This window comes from Carcharodon carcharias, chromosome 20 (assembly GCF_017639515.1).
Source record: "Carcharodon carcharias isolate sCarCar2 chromosome 20, sCarCar2.pri, whole genome shotgun sequence".
Taxonomy (NCBI): Eukaryota; Metazoa; Chordata; class Chondrichthyes; order Lamniformes; family Lamnidae; genus Carcharodon; species Carcharodon carcharias.
The window spans coordinates 106472959-106493812 of NC_054486.1; the positions used below are offsets into that span (position 1 = coordinate 106472959).

A 20854-nucleotide genomic window follows, 5' to 3' on the forward strand; every position below is an offset into this window, starting at 1 on the left:
AGATTCTGTCCTGATCATTATTTCTGATCATCTCACCTCGATGCTGAGGTTTGTGAACACACAGGTGACAGAACAGAGACTCTCGCAACTCCTGACACTGAATGAAATATGTGAGCAGGAAAACTAAAAGATGCATTGGAAGTCACAAAACTGTTGAAGCCATTTAGAACCTCAACCCTGGGTTGATAAATTCTGCTGGTAAATGCTGTCAAGTTCCCAACACTTTTGGAGTGGGGAGTGTGTCTCAATGCACACAACGTACTCACTGGCTAGACTCTAGCTAAACCTCGCTTGAGGATTGTGTGGTTGGACGTTATCAGAGAGGTATCAGTCCCTCCAACTGTCAGAATAGGGAACTTCATACTCAGTGTTGTCCTATTGTTTGACTCCCCATCACCTTGTCTATCTTAGTATGTGTAGCAGTGATATTAATATTGAGGGGAGTCCAACCAGGATTTAAATGTTTCAATATTTTCATGACAAAAACTTCAGGAATGACAATGGAATGATCTTGGGATCAGGCAGCAAGGGAGGAGTGAAAATGTTTCGAGAGAACACAAAACGGACAATAGCAAATTAGCAGCCTCACTGCTATTTCTACCCCAAAATCTGGACCAATAATATCTCCTTCTGTGACTTGGTGTCAAATTTTGTTTGATAAAGCTGCAGTCAAGCGGCTTGGGAAGGGAGAATGGTAAAGAAAAACGAGCATGAGGACAGGCTCGGAATTATTGCAAACTGGGCATTTCATATTGGGTTTGTTTTCTTGTTCTGCAAGGAATGAGATTTGTGACAGAATCCAGGAACCTGGTTAACCAACTATGTGAACTCTGAGATATAAAGCAGTACAAGATGGGATCAGCCACACAGTTTAAACTCATCAGCAGAACTCCAAAATGGTAAAGCTCAAAAACTTTGTCAGCAAATTTACATTCATACTCGAATATTGTTCGAATCATCAGGAGAATGTGATAAGGAGCAAAGCAAACCAGGAAAATGATGATGGACACAGAACCCAATTGTTTTATTCTTAATTTCCTCTCTCCTTGAAGCCCACGGGCCTTACGGACAACTGTCAGCACTTTATAGTAAGTGTAAATGAATAAAATCAAAGGGAGGAAGAACCCAATAGAGAGCTTGTAAATATTTAAATATCAGTCCTCTGACTGCATAGGATAATGTTCGAAACACAAGGTGTCATTCTCGTTGTCTTTACTGAGAACCTGGGAGTGTATGTAAAAGCCGCAAGCAGGAATCACTTTTTCTTTTCTTTTGTTAATAAATGTTTTAATATTTAAAATCCCCAAAAGTGGTAGTGGAATCTTTACTTCTGACTTCAGTACACATACCTTCTCATAATAAATGCAAATTGCAAAATCATTGTGATAGCCTGACCAAGTTTCCCTTTGGGATTTGGTTAGCCCAGCAAATACCACCTGCCATATCATATCAGGCATTAATGGGCTGGATTGGATTTGTCCTGCTTTTTGCATACAGAATATACCTGGGCAATTTTCCACATTACCGGGTAGATGCCAGTGTTGTAGCTGCACTGGAACTGCTTGGCTAGGGATGTGGCAAGTTCTGGTGCACAAGTCTTCAGTTCTATTGCTGGAATATTGTCAGGTCCCATAGCCTTTGCAGTATCCAGTGCCTTCAGACATTTCTTGATATCAAGTGGAGTGAATTGACTGAAGACTGGCATATGTGCTGCTGGGGACCTCTGGAGGAAGCCGAGATGGAGAATGTTGCAAATGCTTCGGCCTTATCTTTTGCACTAATGTGCTGGGCTCCCCCATCATTAAGGATGGGGATATTTGTGGAGCCTCCTCCTCCAGTGAGCTGTTTAATTATCCACTGCCATTCACGACTGTGGAACTTAGATCTGATCTGTTGGTTCTATAATCTTAGATCTATCGATCACTTGCTATTTATGCTGTTTGGCATGTAAGTATTATCTGGGTATATCTCTCCATGCTGTGTATCTCACAATGCCGGGTGTATCTCACAATGCTGGGCATATCTCACAATGCTGAGTGTTTCTCACAAAGCTGGGCGTATCTCACCATGCTGGGTACAGCTCACAATGCTGGCTGTATCTCACTATGCTTGGGTGTATCTCACAATGCTTGGGTGTATCTCACAATGCTTGGGTGTATCTCACAATGCTGGGTGTATCTCACAATGCTGGGTATAGCTCACTATGCTGGCTGTATCTCACAATGCTTGGGTGTATCTCACAATGCTTGGGTGTATCTCACAATGCTGGGGATAGCTCACAATGCTGGGTATATCTCACTATGCTGGGTATATCCCAGAATGGTGGGTGAATCTCACAAAGCTGGGTATATCTCACTATGCTGGGTATATCTCACAATGCTGGGTTTATCTCACAGTGCTGAGTATATCTCACAATACTGGGTGTATCTCACAGTGCTGGGGATAGCTCAAATTGCTGGGTATATCTCACAATCCTGAGTATATCTAACAATGCTGGGGATATCTCACAGTGCTGGGGATATCTCACAGCACTGGGGATATCTCACAGCGCTGGGGATATCTCACGGAGCTAGGGATATCTCACAGTGCTGGGGATGTCTCACAGTGCAGGGTATATCTCACAGTGCAGGGGCTATCTCACGGCACTGGGGATATCTCACGGAGCTGGGGATATCTCACAATGCTGGGGATTTCTCACAGCACTGGGGATATCTCACAGCGCTGGGGATGTCTCACGGAGCTAGGGATATCTCACAGTGCAGGGGATATCTCACAGCGCTGGGGATATCTCACAGAGCTGGGGATATCTCACAGCGCAGGGGATATCTCACAGCGCAGGGGATATCTCACAGTGCTGGGTATATCTCACAGTGCTGGGTATATCTCACAGTGCTGAGTATATTTCCGGCTGAAAATACAAAGCCTGTGTAATGACTTCCTGGTTTTATTTCAGATTTCCAACACCTGCAGTTTTGTACTTTTATTTTCTGTGTAATGACTTATTTTAACATCATCAATTTATAATCAGAGACTTGCTGGAGTTGCTGTGCCACATTCGCTTCAGCTGTTGGTCAACATTTTATTACATTACAAATCTGTTCTACCATTCACTGAGATCATGAGACCTGTCTCCCAACTTCATTCCCCTGCCTTGATTCCATATCCCTTCATAACATTGGCTAATATATCTAATGATCTAAAGATTAATAACTGAGCAAGGTTCTTGCTTTTTATGGAGCAGAGTTCCACACTTCAAGCAGCCTTTGTGTGCAAGCCTAGTTTCTGTAAATCTTCCTCAATTTACAGGCCTGTGTAAAAACGGGGTTGTTATCAAAGTGCGCTGGGAGTCCCGGTGTAAATGGAATCTGTCAGATGTTGCAATGTAGCGGATATGGTTTCTATTGGAGGGATCCAGACTCAGAATCCCCTGAGATGTGGAGGCGGATGATCCTCTGCACTAAATGCCGACAGCCCTGATCAATTTTCATCAAGCCATGTGCCTCGTTCCCCACCCCCACTCCCACTTCCTCTCATGAGCCTATCCAGTGTCCTGGCATTGACCTCTGAACTTTCTGCCTCAACCAAAACGTCCAATCATATGATGAGCTCTTTGGTAAAACCATACAGTTTGAACCCACCCCAGATTTGTCAGTCTTTCTCTAACTGTCTTTCGGTAATTTCCCATCACATGAAGCTTCTTGTGATCAACCCTCCAGAGAAAGACATTTGCCGATATTGTCAACAGGACACTCAACTCATCTTAGCTAAGTTCTACGTTCTCCAAGATCTGCCCCTGATAGATCCAAGTCCCAATGTCTCTCTTCACCATCACTATCTCTGTTCCTTTCCAACAGCAACATTTACAAGAATGTTGCCAGGGTTAGAAAATGTAGCTATGAGGAGAGATTGGATAGGCTGGGGTTATTTCCCTTAGAACAAAGAAGGCTGAGAGGTGACTTGATTGAGGTGTAGAAAATTATGAGGGGAATAGATAGAGTGGACAGGATAAAATTGTTTCCCTTGATGGAGAATTCTAGAACCAGGGGACATAGATTCAAGATATGTGGCAGAAGGTGTAGGAGGGACATGAGGAAGAACTTTTTTACACAGAGGGTAAGTGAGTGTCTGGAATTCGCTGCCCAAGTTGGTGGTAGAGGCAGAAACTTTAAACTCTTTTAAAAAGTACCTGGATCTGCACGTTAAGTGCTGTAAGCTGCAGGGCTATGGGCCGGGTGCAGGAAGGTGGGATTAGAAAGGGCACCTGGGTGTCTTCAGGCTGGCATGGACAAAATGGGCTGAATGGCCCCCTTCTGTGCTGTAACTTTTCTATGGTTCTAATATTGTTTAGTTTCACAATTCAGCAGGTTAATTTTTAACCATGCTGAGAACAAGCATTTATCCCCTTACTACTGTTCACAATTTTCAATTCATGCTGGTTAGAATGGTCAAGCTTCTGTTGTTAGTTTGTTTAAAGGCTCCTTTACTGTCTAACGCCCGGCATTTCACAAGAGTGATTATGAAACAAGATTTGCCACCGAGCTGCAAAAGGAGAGATGAGGACAAGTGAGCAAAATGTTAGACCAAGTGGTAAGTTTTAAGCTGCCTCTTTAATGAGGGAGGTAGGTAGAGAGGGAATTTCAAAGTTCAGGGCCCAGGTAGCTCTCGGCAGGGCAGTGTCTATGGATTGATGGAAATCGGAGGCTCAAGAGGCCCGGATTGAAGGTGGCTCAGTAATCGGGGGGTTTGTAGAACAGGAGGAGAATAGAGAGCTAGCCAGATGTGAGGCCAGAAAGGTGATAAAATATCTCCACTAGTCAGTGTGTTTGATGACGATGTGGATTGATTGGGAAGAGATAATGTTGCTTTGTTGGGTACACATTACGTGATTATTTGTTATGGATCATATTGTTGTTTGTGGAAGCTTGCTGTGCTCATATTGGCAGCCAAGTTTCCTAGATTACAGCAGTAACTATACTTCAAAAATACTTCATCAGCTATAAAGATCTTTGGCACATCCTGAGGTTATGATAGTTGCTATAGAAATGTAATCTCTTTCTTTGTTTCCTTTCTTAAACTTAGCTTGGTGCAAGTACTTTTAACTTTGTTCACTTATCTGAAGAGTAACGAGATCAGATTCTGTCCTGTTCATTATTTCTGATCATCTCACCTTGATGCTGTGGTTTGTGAACACACTGGAGACAGAACAGAGACTTTTGTGACTCCTGAGACTGATTAAAATATGGGAGCAGAAAAACTCGAAGATGGATTGGAAAGTCACAAAACTGGAATAAGCCATTTAAGCCGGTTAGAAACTCAATCATGAGTTGATAACTTCTGCTGGTAAATGCTGTCAATTGCCAAACACATTTCAGAGTGGGCAGTGTGTCTCAATGCACACAATGTACTCACTGGTTAGACTGAAGCTAAACGTCACTTGATGATTGTGTGGTTGGACTTTATCAGAGAGGTGTCAGTCCCTCCAGCTGTCAGAAGATGGAGCTTCATACTCAATGTTGTCCCATTGTTTGACTCCCCATCACCTTGTCTATCTCAATAGGAGTTGGAGAGACGTTAAAATTGAGGTGAGTCAAGCAGGATTAAAATCTTTCTACAAATTCACGTCGAATATCTTAGGACTGACAACAGAATGGTTCAGAGCATGAGGACATTGTGCTAAGCAGCAGAACAAAGCAGGAAAATGATGATAGACTCAGATGCCATTGTTTTCTTTTTAATATCTGATCTCTTTGAAACACATCAACCTTGTGAACAATTGGTAACATTTGATGGTAGAGAAATATAATAAACAGTGAGATGTTTTAATAGAGCGCAAGACGGACAATAACAATTTAACAGCCTCATTGTTATTCCTGGCCTGTGATATAGGAAGATTGGAAATTGAAGCAGGAGCAGAACATTCAGCCCATCGAGTCTGCTCTGCCATTCATCTTGATCATGCATGATCTTCTACCTCAATGCCATTTTCCTTCACTAATCCTTTGATGTCATTAATAACGGGAAATCTATCAATCTCTGCCTAAAACATATTCAATGACTGAGCCTCACAACCCTCCAGGGTTGACAGTTCCAAATATTCACCACCCAAAGATTCATTTGCACCTCCTTATTACCACAAGGTAATTGAGAAGCATTAATTGTTTAAGGGAGATCATGTTTAACCAATTTATTACAGCTCTGTGAAGGAGTAACATTTGCTGCGTATAGAGGGGAGCCTATAGACGTGCTGTAGTTGGATTTCCAGAAGGCATTTGATAAGGTGCCACACCAAAGATTATTGTGGAAAATAAAAGCTCATGGTGTAGGGGGTAATATATTAGCCTGGATAGAAGGTTGGCTGGTTGGCAGAAAACAGAGAGTATGTATTAATGGGCCTTTGTCTGATTGGCAGGATGTGATGAGTGGAGTCCTGCAGGGGTCTGTGCTGGGGCCTCAACCTTTTACAATTTATATCAATGACTGAGCTGAGGGGAGTGAAGGTATGGTAGCTACATTTACAGATGACACAAAGAGAGGTAGGAAACATTGTTGTGAAGAAGCAGACTTAAGGAGTTTGCAGATGGATATAGATAAGCTGAGTGAGTTAGCAGAAACCTGGCAGATGGAGTATAATGTGGGAAAATGTGAAGTTGTTCACTTTGGCAGGAAGAATAAAAAAGCAGAGTATTACTTAAATGGGGAACAACTACAGAATTCCAAGGTACAAAGAGGTCTAGGTGTTCTCGTGCATGAGTCACAACATGTTAGCATGCAGGTACAGCATGTAACTAAGAAGACTAATGGAATGCTATCCTTTATTATGAGAGGAATTGAACATCAAAGTAAGGATGTTATACTTCGGTTATACAGCAGATTGGTGGTCGCATCTAGAATACGGTGTGCAGTTTTGGTCTCCTCATGTAAGGAATGATGTAAATGTGTTGGAGGTGGTTCAGAGGGGATTTACTAGATTGATACCTGGAATGAGCGGGCTGTCTTATGAGGACACGTTGGTGTCATGGAGCTATTAACATATATAATATTTTGGAAAACATTTTTCTTTTAAAATAGGGGCTTAGTTTGCGGGCATATCTTAATGGGATTAAAGCCAGTTAGTCTGGGTGCTTTGACATGTACTAGTTTTGATATGGAAGGGAGATAGTGTGCATTTTCATCTTTTGAATAGAACATTCAAGTAGTGGGGTGAAGATTGACGCCGTTCTAGTAGCTACCAAGCAATGTGTTTATGTTAGTAATAAAATTGTTACTATGAAAGGGGTTTCATTGTTAAAAGGTGAAGTTTAAAGAGGTTGTTGATAGAATGAGAGTTAACATTCAATGGAGCTGGTAGGTATAACTTCAGTAGTTTTCGGGTATGCAGGGCAGAGACAATGTAAGACCAAAAGGCAGCTGCAGGCCTCCAAGTGGCTCCACAATGAAAAGAACCTCATTTTGAATTCATAAGGTGAAAATGCTTTGCCTGGTGTTTGATTAAGCCTATGGCTTGCTGTTGCCTTAATAGATATTAGTTTGAGAATGTGTTACAATTTGTGATAGGAGTAATTTGTAGCCATGTGTATATATATTTTAACCTATGTAAATTAATAAAATGTTTCATTTAGTTTAATGTAAAACCTCGTGAATTAGTGGTCTGATTCCTGAACTTAGAGTTGCATCTCAAACATAACACTTAAAATTATAGGTTATGAGAGTGTTTAAAGTTTCCCTCTGGGATTTTGAAAAATAACTTTGCTTTACCTTCGCATCGGTCATAAGAGTTGGCCAGACTGGGCTTCTTTCCACTGGAGTTCAGAAGAGTGAGGGGTAACTTGATTGAAGATATAAGATCCTGAATGATATTGACAAGGTTGACATGGAAATGATGTTACCCCTTGTGGGTGAGCCCAGAACTAGGGGGCATTGTTCTCAGATTAGGGGTCGCCCTTATAGGGCAGAGATAAGGAAAAACCTTGTCTCACATTGGACTGTGTGATATTTAATTGTATTTTAAATCCTAACGGAGATTTTATCCCGTCCTTGGATGAGGTTTCATCAAAAATGTAAAGCCCGCCTGGGCAATTGGACCCTCCGCCACCCATGAGGTTGGACAGGCCACGGAAAATCGCTGCCAATTGGGCCGTTTCTGTCTCAGAAGGCAGTGGAAGCCGTGTCACTTAATATCTTTAAGGCAGAGGTAGATAGATTCCTGTTAGGCAAGGGGATCAAAGGTTATCGGGGGTAGATGTGTTTGTAGAACTCGAAACACAAACAGATCAGCCATGATCTCACTGAATGGCAGAGCAGGTTCGAGGGGCCAAATGGCCTACTTCTACACCTATTTCGCATTTTTTGCAACGAGACAAGTGAGGGTGAATAGCCAAGATAAATAAGCCTGAAAGACAGGTTCAACATTATTTCTGGCTAGGGATTTCATCTTTGAACTATTTTCTCTTTCTGCAGGGAAGGAAATTTCGAACAGGATCCAGGAGACTGGTTAACGGGCCGTGTGAACTCGGAGATATAAAACAGTACAAGACGGGAGCGGCCAGACAGTTTAAACTCATCAGCAGAACTCCAAAATGGTAAAGCTCAAAAACATTGTCAGCAAATTTACATTCATACTCGAATATTGTTCGAATCATCAAGAGAATGTGATAAGGAGCAAAGCAAACCAGGAAAATGATGATGGACACAGACACCAATTTTTTTATTCTTAAATTGCTCTCTCTTTCAAGCCCATGTGTTTTGTGGGCAACTGTCAGCACTTTATAGTAAGATTAAATTAATACAATCAAAGGGAGGAAGAACCCAGTAGAGAGCTTGTAAATATTTAAATATCTGTCCTCTGACTGCGTAGGATATTGTTTGAAACACAAGGTGTCATTCTCATTGTCTTTACTGAGAATTTGGGAGTGTATGTAAAAGCCGCAGACAGGAATCTCCTTGATCCAGATGAGGACACTGATGAACACTGCAGCCTTCCTGGTGTGGAAGAATTTAAATTTCAGAGGGTAGGCCACAGCGAGGAAGTGATTAATGGAGATGAAGCAGAGGAAGCCAATGCTGATGTAGATATTCTGGTAGAGGAGCAGAGTATGCAGAGTGCCCAGGAGAGGACCCAGTCATCGTGCTGCAGCATATACTGAACCCAGAAGGGCAAGGAAATGAGGTACAACAGGTCTGAGATGGTCAGATTACAGAGATAAATACCCAGCTCATTCCTCTGTCTGATCTGCAGGTAGCTGTGATACAGGGATAGGAGATTAGTTGGGAGGCCGATGATGAAGACAGCAATGTAGACCGTGGGAAACACGATTTGGTGGATACTGTGGTCGATAGAACAGTTGGTCATCATTCAACACAATACTGTAACTTCCTTTTCTAATAAATATTCTCTTATCAGTTCCTGAGGACTGTGTCAGTGTGCGGTTCTGATGCTTGTTTATTAACCCTTCTTTATTGTTCATATTTCCCCTGCAGGAAGGAATTTATCCAACAATAGAATCATTGAATTGAACAGCACAGGAAGAAGAGAAGGTAGATTTGTATCTCTAAAGCATCTCTCATGCCCCAGAATGTCTCAAAGCTCCTCACCATCAATAAAATACATTTTGAAGTACAACATTGTTAGTACAGAAACCAATTTGCACACAGCAATCTCCCAAAAACAGCATGTCAGTAATGACCAGATAATACATTTTGATTATGCTGGTTGAGGGAGAAATGTTGATACATGCCATTGTGGAGAATAGTGCAATTTGATAATTTCAGACCTCTTGTAGCTCATCTCTTTCGCCTTGTGGATCCAAGTGAGATTCAGTTGCATATATCATTGAATCTTACAGCATAGAATGAGGCTATTCAGCCCATTATGCCTGTGGCCTTTGAAAGAGCTATCCATTTAGACCCATTCCCCTCTGCTTTTCTCCCATAGTCCTGCAAATTTCTCCTTTTGAGTATTTATCCATTTCCCTTTAGGAAGTTCCTTTTGATTCTGCTTCTATCACACTTCAAGGGAGCACATTTCAGTTCAGAACAATTCACTGCGTAAAAATTCCCCACTGGTTTTTGGCAATTTGCCTTAAATTTGTATCCTCACATTAACATCCCTTCTGTCACTGGAAATTGTTCCTCTATATTTACTCTGTCAAAATCGCTCATATTTCACACACCTCTATGAAAACTCCCCTTATCCTTCTGTGCTCTAAAGAGAACCACACCAGCTTCTCTCTCAATCTATGTGAAAACGAAACATACTAACCAGTTGCTTGTAAATCAGTTGCTTGTAGTCTATAAGGAGCAGCACCAATTCCTTTAGTCTGATTGATTGATTGAATTGTACACCTTGAAGTTCTCCATCTCTTTTCGCTTGTTAGAGTTGGGTAACACTGATGTTTTCTCCCTTAGGTTTACACTGGGTGTGATAGAACTGAGACTGGGCTGGAGGGAGTTCGGTTAAACTCGAGGCAGGAAAAGGCTGGACTTGTGAATGCAAATAAGGCAACATGAGCTGCAAAGTCCTTGAGGTCAAAGGCAGAGAAACCACGGAGACAATCAATAGCAACATCTTGATGTCTCAAGCAATGCTCACATCCTGTGTTCAATGTGGAGCCCTTTGCAGTCACTATACTGAAAACTCTACAATACACTGAGCTCCATGGAGCACATAGAGGCAATGGAGAAGGTGCAGGAATGAGAGGTTATTCCAATCAGGAAGGACTAAGCATTTTGAGGTATTTCCTGAAGAAAAGACAAGGCTGAGGGAAGACAACCACATCCAAGACCACATGTACTTCCTGATTTTGTGCTGCAATATTCACAACCTGAAGATCAATTTGTTCAAAGAAGAAGCATATTGCATTTGAAACGTTCACTCAGTTTTTCTCTCCACAGAAGCTGCCAGAGCTGCTGAGAATTTCCAGGACTTTGGGGTTTTATGTCAGATGGGCTGCATCTGCAGCATTGTGCTTTTATTTTCTGTGTAATGACTTACTTTAACATCATCGATTTATAATCAGTGACTTTCTGGAGTAGCTGTGCCACATTTCTTTCAGCTGTTGGTCAACATTTTATTACATTACGAATCTGTTCTGCTATTCACTGAGATCATGAGATCATGACTGATCCATATCCTAACTTCATCCATCCGCCTTGGCTCCATATCCTTTCATAATACTGGCTAATAGATCTATCGATCTGAGGAGTATTATTGTGAATTGAGCTAGAATTTATTGCTTTGTGTGGGACAGAGATCCAAACTACTACCAGCCTTGGCTAAGGCGTATTTGCTTCATCTCTCCTGATTGGTCTGGCTCTGGCCTTGTGGTTATCTCCTACTTTAGCCACCCACAGACAATCTCTGTATGTCGCCTATCGATTTCCTTCAAATTCCTTAAAGACTCCGTGAAATTTCTCCTTAACCTTTTCTAATCCAGGGAGTGCAAGTCTAGTTTATGTAAACCCTCCTCATTTTACAGGCCTGTCTAAAAACAGGGTTGTTATTAATGTAAATGGAATCTGCCAGATGTTGCAACGTAGCGGATATGTTTTCTATTGGTGAAATCCAAACTCCGAAGCTCTTGAGATGTGAGGCGTGTGGATGGGATGATCCTCTGCTCTAAATGCCGACAACTGATAAATTTTTACCAGGCCCTGTGCCTGGTTCCCCCCCAAACCCCATCCATGAGTTTCTCCAGTGTCTACGCACTGGCATCAGTTAGGTGCCAGTCTCTGCTCAGTCATTTGGTTCACAGCAGTCTCCACAGAACCATGTTGTGCCCTCCTTAGTGACCCCCCAAGTGATGATCGTTGGCCCTATGCTGACTGTATTGTTCCCTGTTCCCGTCCCCACTGTACCCACTCCCCAGCTGTACATTACCTCTGATTAGCTGGCACAGAGTGTGAGTGTTGGTGCACTGGGGTTGACAGGTTGTCCTTACCACGTTGTGTAGCCTGGATATGTTAGAACAGTGACTGAAAACCTTGCAACAATTTCCTGTCTTACTATTTCTTTGTAAAAGTTGGCAGAGCTGAGAGAGTGATCTAGTTAAGCACGGAACTCATTTTGCTCTAAGAGTTTAGTTAATCTCTCCTTCCTTCTCCACTCAAGAGGCAGTGACTACATACATGAAAATGTCTAAGTGAAAGAGAGAAGGCTCTTAACATGTAGATGTGGTGGGTTCATTGGAGCTTGTTAACTGATCTACTATTGTATATGGACCTGCTGAGTGAGTGAGCCAATGTCTCCTTGCAGTTAACACTGGCAGCAGCACCAACGCCCTCTGGCCCATGTGTTGACCCCATTTCTGGGCATTATGACCGAGACAATTATTTTCTGCCCATATTAATTTTTCCTGTGTAATTTCAGTTAACCTGGTTAGATTATTTTCAGTGCTTTTTATACTTTTGTCTTTGCGAAAGGTTTTCTCTGTCTGAGCCTCTCTGATTAATATTAATAGATCTGACATTCTATCTAGAGAATGAATCAAATGGTGAGACTCTGTAGATTCATGGGGCTGAATTTTCTGTTTGTCCCTGCGTGCGTCCCGATGTCACCGCCCGTCATTCCGATCTTGCATTCGGCGGGAGTCCACTGCGCGCCTGTTGTACTGTCAAAGGCCTGTTAAGGCCATTGTTAAACTAATTAAACAATTTGACAGGGTTGCCTGTCCAACCTTAAGGTTGACGGGCAGATGAAGAGCACAGGCAGCCTTCGCATCCATGGGCGGGATGAGGTTTCATCAAGGATTTATTAACTTAATAAATATTTATGAAACATTTGATAAACATGTCCCAGCTCACGGGACACTGTCACATGGGGGGACATGTGTAAATGATTTTTAACTTTTTGTATTTTGAGGTTTGAACTTGAACTTAATCTCTTTGGGTCACGGAGCTGCCTCAGGGAGATTTCTGTGCTCTTTTGTGCGAATGTGTGAAAAAGCACATGCCCTGACTACCCCTCTGCCCCACCCCCCCACCTCACACCACCCCCCGCCCGCACAGATATCGCTGAGCGCTACCAGGCGTGCGTCACCCTGGGAAGGCCTTAATTGGCCCGCCCACGTAAAATGGCAGCGCGCAGTCAATCACAGGTGGGCAATCGGCTCCACGCCTGCCCACACCCGCTCCTGACCAGCCCACCTGCCTGACAGGAGAAGATTCTCCCCATGGAGTCCCGCTTGTTGCAGGGTGTTGGTTACAGTTTGGTAGGTCTAAAGAAGCCTTTGTAGTCAAATGTAGGTTAGAAAATACCCTGGTCAGAAAATAGGAAATATTGTGGCGTTCTGTTCAACTGCTTGGGATTTTGATCATTATTTGAGTTCAATATGCCAACAACAATATCAATAACTTGCACTTAAATGGCACTTCTCATGAGCAAAACGTCCAAAGTTTAAACCTTTTTCTTCTAAAACACTCTCTCAGTTTTACAGATTGTTTTGACCTGCGAATTACAACAGAACAAACTGATGACTCAGTCAAAACATTGTTCTATTTAATAGAGTTAGCTTATTTGTATGCACAATTACAGATTCAAAACAGGTGAGGCAAATGGAAATTAATGAAATTTCAAATCTGCTTTGTTATTCTACTCCCAGCAAGTTAATACTTCTAAAATATATAGCACCAGGATGCTCAAATATGTCACCAGTATTAGTTGTACAATCACCCTAAAGTGGGTAGCTTATGTTGATTGCAGGTCTGCTTCCATCCCAATGTCAGGAATCTTCCTAATATAACAACAAAAAAACAGCGGATGCTGGAAATCCAAAACAAAAACAAAAACAAAAACAGAATTACCTGGAAAAACTCAGCAGGTCTGGCAGCATCGGCGGAGAAGAAAAGAGTTGACGTTTCGAGTCCTCATGACCCTTCGACAGAACTTGAGTTCGAGTCCAAGACTCAAGTTCTGTCGAAGGGTCATGAGGACTCGAAACGTCAACTCTTTTCTTTTCCGCCGATGCTGCCAGACCTGCTGAGTTTTTTCAGGAATCTTCCTGTTGGCTACAGGAAAGGTCTCTGATGTTTCTAATCTCTTACACCCAGTTTTAGAGGTAGACCTGAGTTGTCTCACTGGCAGAGCTATACTGCCCTATAAATTTCTGCTTAAAACAAAACGTCCAACCATATGATGAGCTCTTTGTTGAGACCATAGGGTTTGAACCCACCCCAAATTTGTCAGTCTTTCTCTAACTATCTTTCAGTAATTTCCCCATCACATAAATTACAGATTTTGTTCATTTTCCCTCACACCATTTTCTATTCTGTCATTTAATGCTTATCTCTGAACAACGTATCCAGGAATGTTTGATATGAAATCAGAATTGTAAATCTAAGCTGTTTGAAAACATATTGATATATTGAAGTAACTTGGAGTGCCACATACTGCATTCAAAGAAATTAAACAGTATTGCACTTTATGTAACATCAAATTGGAACTGTTATTTAATTTATGTCAATACATTTTATGAAAAAAGTTTATTTTTTGAAAACAAAAACAAAAAACAAAGTTTCTAATCTCTTACACCCATTTTTAAAGGTAGACCCGAGTTGTCTCACTGACGGAGTCATATTGCCCTATGAACCTTCTGCTGAAAACTCAATGTCCAATCATATGATGAGCTCTTTGTTGAAACCATATGGTTTGAACACACCCCAAATTTGTCTGTCTATCTCTAACTATCTTTCAGTAACTTTCCTATCACATGAAGCCGCTTGCAATCCAGATAAATCTGTTCATAGATGTGGTCAACAGCACACTCAGACCATCTCCAAGGTCTATCCCTGATTGATCCACTTTCCAATGTCTCTCTTCACCGTCACTATCTCTTCTTCCCAATAGAATTATTTAGTTTCACAGTTCAGCAGGTTTATTTCTAAGCAGGCTGAGAAGAAGCATTTGTCCCCTTACTACTCTTCAGTTTTTAATGCATGCTGGTTAAAATGGTCAAGCTTCTGTAGTCAGTTTGTTTAAAGGTTCCTTTTATGTCCGACACCAGGCATTTCACAAGAGTGATTATCAAGCAACATTTGACACCGAGCTGCGTAAGGAGAGATTAGGACAGGTGAGCAAAAAATAAGATCAAGTGGTAAGTTTTAAGGTATCTCTTTCATGAGGAAGACAGGTAGCAAAGGAATGTCAAAGTTCAGGCTCCAGGAAGCTGAAGGCAGAGCAGTGAATGCTGGATTAACAGAAATCAGGGATGCTCATAGAGGCCAGAATTGGAGGAGCTCAGATATTGGGGAGGGTTGTAGAGCAGGAGGAGAAAGACAGCGAAAGTGATGACACCAGGAAGGTGATAAAACATCTATACTCATCTTTGTATTTGATGACATTGTGGGAAGGGATAATGCTGCTTCATTATCACAATATTGTGTGATTATTGTGTGATTATATGTTATTATTTGTTATTATTTGTATGGATCATATTGCTGTTTGTAAAGCTTGCTGTGCCCATATTGGCAGCCATGTTTCCTAGAGTATGGCAGTAACTACACTTCAAAAGTACTTGATCAGCTGTAAAGAACTTTGGCACATCCTGAGGTTGTAATAGGTGCTTTAGAAATGTAATCTCTTTCTTTGTTTCCTTGTTTAAAGTAAGCTTGGTGCAAGTACATTTGTTCAGTTATCCAAAGAGTAACGAGGTCAGATTCTGCCCTGTCCATAATTTCTGATCATCTCAGTTCGATGCTGAGGTTTGTGAACACACAGGAGACAGAACAGAGTCTTTTGCAACTCCTGACACTGAATGAAATATGTGGCAGGAAAACTAAAAGATGGATTGGAAAGTCACAAAACTGTTGAAGCCGTTTAGAAACTCAGCCCTGAGTAGATAAATTCTGCTGGTAAATGCTGTCAAGTTCCCAACACTTTTGGAGTGGGGAGTTTGTCTCAATGCACACAATGTACTCACTGGCGAGACTGAAGCTAAACCTCGCTGGAGGATTGTGTGGTTGGACTTTATCAGAGAGGGGTCAGTCCCTCCAGCTATCAGAATAGGGAACTTCATACTCAGTGTTGTCCCATTGTTTGACTCCCCATCACCTTGTCTATCTCAGTATGTGTAGCAGTGACATTAATATTGAGGGGAGTCCAACCAGGATTTAAATGTTTCAATAAGTTCATGCCAAACATCTCAGGAATGACAATGGAATGATCTTGGGATCAGGCAGCAAGGGAGGAGTGAAAATGTTTCGAGAGAACACAAAACGGACAATAGCAAATTAGCAGCCTCACTGCTATTTCTACCCCAAAATCTGGTCCAATAATATCTCCTTCTGTGACTTGGTGTCAAATTTTGTTTGATAAAGCTGCAGTCAAGTGGCTTGGGAAGGGAGAATGGTAAAGAAAAACGAGCTTGAGGACAGCCTCGGAATTATTTCAAACTGGGTATTTCATATTCGGTTTGTTTTCTTGTTCTGCAAGGAATGAGATTTGTAACAGGATCCAGGAACCTGGTTAACCAGCCGTGTGAATTCTGAGATATAAAGCAGTACAAGATGGGATCAGCCACACAGTTTAAACTCATCAGCAGAACTCCAAAATGGTAAAGCTCAAAAACATTGTCAGCAAATTTACATTCATACTTGAATATTGTTCAGATCATCAGGAGAATGTGATAAGGAGCAAAGCAAACAAGGAAAATGATGATGGATTCAGAAACCAATTTTTTTATTCTTAATTTCCTCTCTCCTTGAAGCCCTCGTACCTTAAGGACAACAGTCAGCACTTTATAGTAAGCGTAAATGAATAAAATCAATGGGATAATGTTCGAAACACAAGGTGTCATTCTCATTGTCTTTACTGAGAACCTGGGAGTGTATGTAAAAGCCGCAAGCAGGAATCTCCTTGATCCAGATGAGAACACTGATGTACACTGCAGCCTTCCTGGTGTGTAAGAATTTAAATCTCAGAGGGTAGGCCACAGCGAGGAAGCGATTAATGGAGATGAAGCAGAGGAAGCCAATGCTGATGCAGATATTCTGGTAGAGGAGCAGACCACTGAGTATGCAGAGTGCCCGGGAGTGGACCCAGTCATTGTGCTGCAGCATATACTCAACCCAGAAGGGCAAGGAAATGAGATACAACAGGTCTGAGATGGTCAGATTACAGAGATAGACTCCCAGCTCATTCCTCTGTCTGATCTGCAGGTAGCTGTGATACAGGGACAGGAGATTAGTTGGGAGTCCGATGATGAAGACAGCAATGTAGACCGTGGGAAACAGGATTTGGTGGATAGTGTGGTCGATAGAACAGTTGGTCATCGATCAACAGAATACTGGAACTTTTCATCAGGTAAGTATATTTCACACGCTCCTCTGAGATGCAGCTTTTGTGATTTCAAACCATTTAATATAATTTTATAATTAATTCTTTTTTGCTGAAACTTGTCTCCCTAAGGTAAAAGCAGAGAGGTTATGAAACAATATAGTCATGGAACTTTAATACACGAAAGGAGGCCATTTGGCCCATTGTTTCAGTGTCAGCTCTCGAAGGTATCCATCCAATCTGTCACCTACACCTGCCCATTCCCCCATACTATTTCCATTTTTAAAACATATTTATATTTCTTACATTTCTGGCATTTTTGTGTTCAAGTCTCAGCCTTCCGACTCTCTGGCTGTTTCTCTCCCGCGTTTGCTGCTGATTGGCTCACCAGATCACTTCAGAGGAACAGTCTGTAATTGGAGCAGCAGTGACCAGTGTAAAGGTGAGTGGCCATGGTACGCTCTCTCTCCATCTTTGTCTGCACTCTCTATCTCACCCTCCCACCCAGGCACGGCCCCTAAAGGATCACAGTGGTCAAGATGTTGGAGCGTGTAGGGGAGGCCTCAAGAAACAGCAGTCGTAGCAACAGTGCCCACCCAGCTCCCCCCACACCCCCCAGCCGGGGCAGAAGGTGTCTCAGACAGGGCGGAATGAGAATGTTCATTTTGGCACCTTCATAACTACCCTAAGTTCCTCCTAAGCGGCAAAATGTCCAAACCTCGCAGGCCTGGGGGTGTAGTGACTGAGTCTGTGAGTGTGTGTGCCTGCCTGCCTGTATATGTGTGTATGAGAGAGAGTGAATGTGTGTGTGTGTGTGTACGTGTGTGTTTGTGTGTGTGTGTGTATGTGTGTGTGTACGTGTGTGTGTGTGTGTGTGTGTGTGTAAATGTAGAAGAGGTCGAACACTGAGACTGTGAGTGAGCTGGGCACACACGCCTTTCCCCTCTTCTTCCTTCCTCACCTGAAACCTATCAAAAAAGCAGGCCAGAAGAGGAGGACACCCCAGACTGAAAGGCTTTGCATTTCCGACCCCGACTTTCAAATGAATCCTGCCAAGGCCAGCTCAGAATTTGTGCCACCAGAGGCGAACACAAGGTCAGTGTTAGTTAAAATCAACTCCTTAGCTTGGCCCAGTCCCCTCCCCCTTCCCTGGTGACCAGTGCTTGGAGCCAAATCTCTCTCCTCCTGGCACTGCTTCCTAAGCAAAGAAGGCAAAAAAGTTTTTATCAGTTAGCCTTGCTGCTTGGCACTTTGTAATGGTCTGTCTTATTAATTACTTCTTTTTAATTATCAATTTATTGCTTTGACATTGTCCTGTTTCTAAATTAAAGTTCAATGTTGTGCCAAACTTCATTTTTCCAAAATTTGGGCACATGAGTGAGAAAAAAATTGAAATCTGACCCCTCATGGGAAAAGGTCGGATACCCCTGTTCTAGCTGGTAAATGTCCGGCTTTGGGGGGCGAGAAGACATGTGAAGGTACAGTGCGCCCTGTGGATGGTGCACACTCCTGTCGCAAAGCACCAGTGGTGGATCACTATGTTAACGAATATCATGCCAGATCAAATGGGCTGAATTTTTTTTATTCATTCAATAGGATGTGGGCATCGCTGCCTGGGACTATTGCCCATCCCTAATTGTCCTTGAGAAGTTGGTGGTGAGCTGCCTTCTTGAACCGCTGCAGTCCATTTGGTGTAGGTACACCCACAGTGCTGTTAGGGAGGGAGTTCCAGGGATTGATCCAGTGGCAGTGCAGGAATGGCGATATATTTCCAAGTCAGGGAGGTGAGTGACTTGGAGGAGAGCTTCCAGGTGGTGGTGTTCCCATGTGTCTGCTACCCTTGTCCTTCTTGATGGTAGCAGTCGTGGGGTAAGGAAGGTGCTGTATAAGGAGCCTTGGTGAGTTCTTGCAATGCATCTTGTAGATGGTACACACTACTGCCACTGTGTGTCGGTGGTGGAGGGAGTGAATGTTTGTGGGAGGGATGCCAATCAAGTGGGCTGCTTTGTCCTGGATGTTGTGAAGCTTCTTGAGTGTCGTGGGAGCTGCACTCATACAGGCAAGGGGAGAGTATTCCATCACACTCCTGACTTGTGCCTTGTAGATGGTGGGCAGGCTTTGGGGATTCAGGAGGTGAGTTACTTGCCACAGGATTCCTAGCCTCTGACCTGCTCTTATAGCCACGGTATTTATATGGCTAATGTATAGGAAATACCTTTTTCTTTCCCTTAGTATTACTGTGGGATATTTAAAGCAGGCTTATGGGGACTGTGGTGTGTGTCTGTGTGTGTGTGTGACTAATTTAATTAAACTGAAGATGGTCAGGCTGCAAGGTTTGAATCATCAAAGGTGTTAAAGTGTAAAAGCAGGCATTTTGAAATGGAGATGAGTGGGCTAAGATGATGAAGTCTCTTTAGATGCGGTATGAATGAAATTTGCATGTGTAAATAAGTTGAGAGGTTGTTTGATTTTCAAAGGGACATGATAAGATATTTTACAACTGGCAAAATTCAAAAGGCAAAGTTACTAAGTTTATTTTCCTGAAAGTGCTGGCCATAACAACATCATTAAATATTTTTATATTCTGGGAAAAGGAACTTCCAAAGCAAGGGTGAAACAATGGGATTTACAGATCAAAAGGGATAAAATATATTGAAAGAAAGATGGAAAGCCGTATGGGGTGGCTGTGTGAGATCTTGGAAAGATGGACTGTGTGAAACAGACCTGTGAAAAACAGCCTCTAACCACCCCAGAGAAGTGTTGGCTTGTTTCAGGGAGCAGGTTTGGTTAAAAGCCTTGAGATTCCAGTGTTGAGTGAGAGGGAGAGAGAAACTGTGAAATACCTCCCTTATAGGAACAGTGGATGTCTTGTGGTAATATTACTAGATGTTTTATAGATTAAGAATGTAGTTGGATTGTTGCCAAAAAGGGTGTTTGTTTGGAAGTCTAGTTAAGGAGAAATATTTTTGGGAACTGCTATAAGGCTAAGTTTAACTGTGTAACTTTAATCTTGAGTATTTAACTTTTTATTTTCATTTGTTAATAAATGTTTTAATTTAATTGTTATAATCTCCAAAGTTGGTAGTGGACTCTTCTGACTTTAATGCACAGTACTTTCCATAATAAATATAAATTGGTAAATTGTTGTGATAGCTTGGCCAAATATCCCTTTGGGATTTGGTCTGTCTAGCAAATACCACCTGCCATATCACAACACTAGTCCTGTTCAGTTTCTGCTCAATGGTAACCCCCAGGATGTTGATAGGGGGGGTATTCAGCAATGGTAATTGCCATTGAATGTCAAGAGGCTTTCGTTAAATTCTCTCTTGTCAGAGATTGTTATTGCTTGACACTTGTGTGACACAAATATTACTTTCCACTTGTCAGCCCAAGCCTGGATATTGTTCAGGTCTTGCTGCATTTGGACACGGACTTTTCAGCATCTGAGGAATCACGAATGGTGCTGAACATTGTGTAATCACCAGCAAACATTGATTAAGCAGCTGAAGATGGTTGGGCCTAGGACACTAGGACACTGAGGATCTCCTGTTGTTATGTCCTGGTGCTGAGATGACTGACCTCCAACAA

The 20854-nt window shown here is 42.3% G+C and overlaps 2 pseudogenes; both read right to left on the reverse strand.

Moving 5' to 3' along the window:
- Positions 1-728: 728 nt before the first annotated feature.
- On the reverse strand, positions 729-10413 carry LOC121292373 (annotated as a pseudogene).
- Positions 10414-16373: 5960 nt separating this feature from the next.
- LOC121292374 lies at positions 16374-17262 on the reverse strand (annotated as a pseudogene).
- Positions 17263-20854: the final 3592 nt, after the last annotated feature.